Source organism: Acyrthosiphon pisum, unplaced genomic scaffold, assembly GCF_005508785.2.
Source record: "Acyrthosiphon pisum isolate AL4f unplaced genomic scaffold, pea_aphid_22Mar2018_4r6ur Scaffold_44;HRSCAF=333, whole genome shotgun sequence".
Taxonomy (NCBI): Eukaryota; Metazoa; Arthropoda; class Insecta; order Hemiptera; family Aphididae; genus Acyrthosiphon; species Acyrthosiphon pisum.
Window position 1 is genome coordinate 39,406 of NW_021774045.1, and position 4,724 is coordinate 44,129.

General features: G+C 61.9%; 2 non-coding genes across 2 annotated transcripts in view; both read left to right on the forward strand.

Moving 5' to 3' along the window:
* Positions 1 to 761: 761 nt before the first annotated feature.
* Positions 762 to 919, forward strand: LOC115035034. Its single transcript, XR_003840199.1, has one exon. It is a non-coding gene; the product is annotated as a 5.8S ribosomal RNA (ribosomal RNA).
* A 341-nt stretch (positions 920 to 1,260) lies between these two features.
* Positions 1,261 to 4,724, forward strand: part of LOC115035035 — a 3,948-nt gene continuing 484 nt past the window's right edge. The window contains exon 1 of the ribosomal RNA XR_003840200.1: positions 1,261 to 4,724. This exon is cut by the window's right edge and continues 484 nt beyond it. This is a non-coding gene — a ribosomal RNA (large subunit ribosomal RNA).

The following is a 4,724-nucleotide window of genomic DNA, read 5'->3' on the forward strand; positions in this document are numbered from 1 at the left end:
GAAGCGCGCCGTGTTCGCGGCCGTCGCCGGCGGATCACGATACGTTACTAGGGCTACCGCCGGCTCCCAGGAGCTTAAACTCTTCTTAGAGGGACAGGCGGCGGACGAACATAGCCGCACGAGACTGAGCGATAACAGGTCTGTGATGCCCTTAGATGTTCTGGGCCGCACGCGCGCTACACTGAAGGAATCAGCGTGTTTAACAATCCTGGGCCGACAGGCTTCCGGGTAACCCGCTGAACCTCCTTCGTGCTTAGGGATCGTGGCTTGCAATTTTTCCACGTGAACGAGGAATTCCCAGTAAGCGCGAGTCATCAGCTCGCGTTGATTACGTCCCTGCCCTTTGTACACACCGCCCGTCGCTACTACCGATTGAACGGTCGCATTGAGGTCTTCGGAGTGGACGCGCGTTATTCGGCCCCCTCGGGGGCTGGGTCGTCGCGCGATCGCGAAGATGACCGAAATCGGCCGTTTAGAGGAAGTAAAAGTCGTAACAAGGTTTCCGTAGGTGAACCTGCGGAAGGATCATTAGAGACGGGCCCGCGGTACCGGCGGCACTCGCCGGTCTCGCGCGCGCCTCATCCGACCCCGTGGCCGCGTGCGCTCGCCGACTCGCTCGACGACCGCCCGCGCGCCGCGACCCCCGACCGAGCGTCGACCGAAAGATGGTTAACACGTCGAAAGACCGTACGTGCCCAGTCGTGCGTCCGCGCACGGCGCGTGGCCGTAGAAGTTTCGTCGAACAAAACAAAAAAACAACCGACACCGAGCGGCGGATCACTTGGCTCGTGGATCGATGAAGACCGCAGCTATCTGCGCGTCGTCGTGTAATCCGCAGGTTATACGAACATCGACCAGTCGAACGCACATTGCGGCCTCGGTGACCCGCGGGTCCCGGGCCACGCCTGTCTGAGGGTCGTATACCGGATACTCGGCCAGACCGATGCGCCGCCGGCAGGCGTCCGACGGCACGCCCGTCGGCCGCTCCGGTGGTGCGAGATTGGCGGTTCGACCGGGGAGAGCCGCTCGCGCGGCCCGCCTCCGGTCGTCCGCCCAAGTTGTGACGGCAAACAGTCACGGGTTCTCGCGTCGTCAAACGGCACGTCCCCGTCCGCCCGCCGCGCGAGAGCGCGGCCGGGCCGGCTGAGAGTCCACGAGACCTCTCCGGCTTCCGAGAAGCGGACGCGGGCGGTCACCGTACGGGCGGAGCGCGGACCGCAGGCTGCCGTGTAATTTAAGAAACAAACAACCGATACGTTCCGACCTCAGATCAGGCGGGACTACCCGCCGGATTTAAGCATATTAATAAGCGGAGGAAAAGAAAACAACCGTGATTCCCTTAGTAGCGGCGAGCGAACCGGGAAAAGCCCATCGCCGAATCTCGCCGCGCACTTTTGTGTCGCGGCACGTATGAGAGTTGTGGCGTACGGGCCGGCCTCGTTGCCGGGGCGCACGTGACGGTCCAAGTCTCCCTTGAACGGGGCCATGGCCCGCAGATGGTGCCAGGCCAGTAGAGGCCGTCACAGCGTTCCGGGATCGGACCGCGCCTTCGAGTCGGGTTGCTTGAGAGTGCAGCCCGAAGCGGGTGGTAAACTCCATCTAAGGCTAAAGGTACCGTGAGGGAAAGTTGAAAAGAACTTTGAAGAGAGAGTTCATAAGAACGTGAAACCGCTCGGTTGTAAACGGACAGAGCTCGCGAATCCCCGCCGGGCGAATTCACGGTCGGTCTAACCGCCGGCCGGATCTTTCGCTCGGTTAGCGGACGTCGCGACCCGTTGGGCGCCGGCCGAATGGCCCGGGTGACGTTCGTCGCGTCGGTCGCGTTTCGGCGTGACCGTTCGCGCCGAGCCCCGGTGCTCATGGTCGGCTCGCCCGACGGCAAGAACCGTCGACGCGGCCCCGTCGCAGGCGGGGTCCCGTCGGTCGGCGACGTGTTTCGAGCTACTTTCCGACCCGTCTTGAAACACGGACCAAGGAGTCTAACGTGTGCGCGAGTCAACGGTGATCTTACGAAAAACCACGTTTGGCGCAATGAAAGTGAACCGTTTACGGTGCGGACGATGGCCTAGCGACCGAACCCACCGGCGTTCAAAGTCGCGCTGGTCCGCAGTCCGGGGGCGTCTCCGCCAAGTCGGCTTCGGCCGGCTGGGGGCGCACCCTTAGCGCACACGTTGGTACCCGAAAGATGGTGAACTATGCCTGGCCAGGATGAAGTCAGGGGAAACCCTGATGGAGGTCCGCAGCGATTCTGACGTGCAAATCGATCGTCTGAGCTGGGTATAGGGGCGAAAGACTAATCGAACCATCTAGTAGCTGGTTCCATCCGAAGTTTCCCTCAGGATAGCTGGCGCCGATGTGTCCCGCCCGTTCGCGGGCGTACGGACGCCGGTGGGACTCCGCGCTGTACGGCGCGGTAACAACACGCTCGTAACACGGAGGATGTCTCATACGGTAAAGCGAATGATTAGAGGACATTGGGGCCGAAACGACCTCAACCTATTCTCAAACTATAAATGAGTGAGATCGCCGGCTTTACCTGGGTACACCGCGTGAACCGCGTGCGAAGCCGGCGACGGAACCCTACGCGCTTAGTGGGCCATTTTTGGTAAGCAGAACTGGCGCTGCGGGATGAACCGAACGCCGAGTTAAGGCGCCGAAATCGACGCGTATTCAGAGACCATGAAAGGCGTTGGTTGCTGATGTACAGCAGGACGGTGGCCATGGAAGTCGGAATCCGCTAAGGAGTGTGTAACAACTCACCTGCCGAAGCAACTAGCTCTGAAAATGGATGGCGCTGGAGCGTCGTGCCTATACTCGGCCGTCGACGGCATAGTGGGGCCAGTCGTCGCTCGCGGCGGCCGGTCCCGGCAAGCCTCGACGAGTAGGATGGCGCGGCGGTGTGCGTCGAAGGGCAGGTCGCGAGACCGCCTGGAGCCGCCGTCGGTGCAGATCTTGGTGGTAGTAGCAAATACTCGAGAGGGGCCCTCGGGGGCTGCCGTGGAGAAGGGTTTCTTGTGAACAGCCGTTGTCCAAGAGTCAGTCGATCCTAAGCCCGGGGAGAGATCCTCGTACCACGGGCGAAGGCGTTTTCGAATCGCCCTTGGGGCGAGAGGGAATCCGGTTCGTATTCCGGAACCCGACGCGGAACCGCTCCCTAGTGTTCGGGGCTCTTTTGTCTCGTCTGGGTAACCAGAATGAACTCGAAGAAGCCGCCGGGGGATCTGGGTAGAGTTCTCTTTTCTCTGTGAGCGTTGTACGTCCCTGGAATCCTCTAGCCGGGCGATAGGGACGCGAGCGCGAAGAGCACCGCTCGTTGCGGCGGTGTCCGTGATCCCCACGCGGACCTTGAAAATTCGAGAGAGGGCCACGCGGAGTCTTCGCGTCGGGTTCGTACCGATATCCGCAGCAGGTCTCCGAGGTGAGCAGCCTCTAGCCGCATAGAATAATGTAGGTAAGGGAAGTCGGCAAAACCGATCCGTAACTTCGGGATAAGGATTGGCTCTGAGGAGCGTGGCTGCCGGGTTCGGGTCGTCGTAGAAGCGTAGGCGTTTTTGGCGACACCCCGGCCGTCGCCCGTGCGCCCGGTCTTCGGAACGGGAGCCTCGAGGCGGCCGCGGGCCCGTCGCCGTCCGCCGACCGTGGAACCACCGAGCTTCGGTCGCTGGCCGCGTCGCGGCCGGCCGACCGCCTTGGTGTCGGTTCGCCGTCACCGGGCGGTCCGGCCGCCGCGCCGTCGGTCGCGTAGCCGGATCGACAGCCATGTAACGGTCAACTCAGAACTGGCACGGACCAGGGGAATCCGACTGTCTAATTAAAACAAAGCATCGCGATGGCCCGGGACGGGTGTTGACGCGATGTGATTTCTGCCCAGTGCTCTGAATGTCAACGTGAAGAAATTCAAGCAAGCGCGGGTAAACGGCAGGAGTAACTATGACTCTTTTAAGGTAGCCAAATGCCTCGTCATCTAATTAGTGACGCGCATGAATGGATTAACGAGATTCTCACTGTCCCTATCTACTATCTAGCGAAACCACAGCCAAGGGAACGGGCTTGGAAAAATCAGCGGGGAAAGAAGACCCTGTTGAGCTTGACTCTAATCTGGCATTGTTCGGAGACATGCCGAGGTGTAGCATACGTGGGAGACCCGGACCAAGGCGGGCGGTTTCGGCCGTTCGTCTCCGGGCCGACCTTGAAATACCACTACTCGCATCGTTTCCCCACTTACTCGGTAGAGCGGAACGCGCGGTTCCGGCCGCGGGCGCGTCCGGCCGGCGGTCGTCGTCCCGTCGCGTCGTCGGTTTGCCGTCGGTTCGCCGGCGCGCTACTGGCGCGCGGCGTGGTCGCCGTGCCGTCGGCCTGTGCCCGTTCGTGCCGGGCCGCGGTTGATATTCCGGTAGCGTTAAGCACCAGCCGAGGGATCCGGGCGTCAAACCGCGGACCGCGTCCGTCCGCGTACGGCCGACCGTCAAAAGTCGCCGTCCGCGTTCGCGGCGTATCCGCGGGCCCGGTCCCTGGTGCGATCCGTATTCCGAGGACACCGCCAGGTGGGGAGTTTGACTGGGGCGGTACATCTGTCAAAAAATAACGCAGGTGTCCTAAGGCCAGCTCAGCGAGGACGGAAACCTCGCGTAGAGCAAAAGGGCAAATGCTGGCTTGATCCCGGACGCTCAGTACGCGTAGGGACTGCGAAAGCATCGGCCTCTCGATCCTCTCGTCCGCTGAAG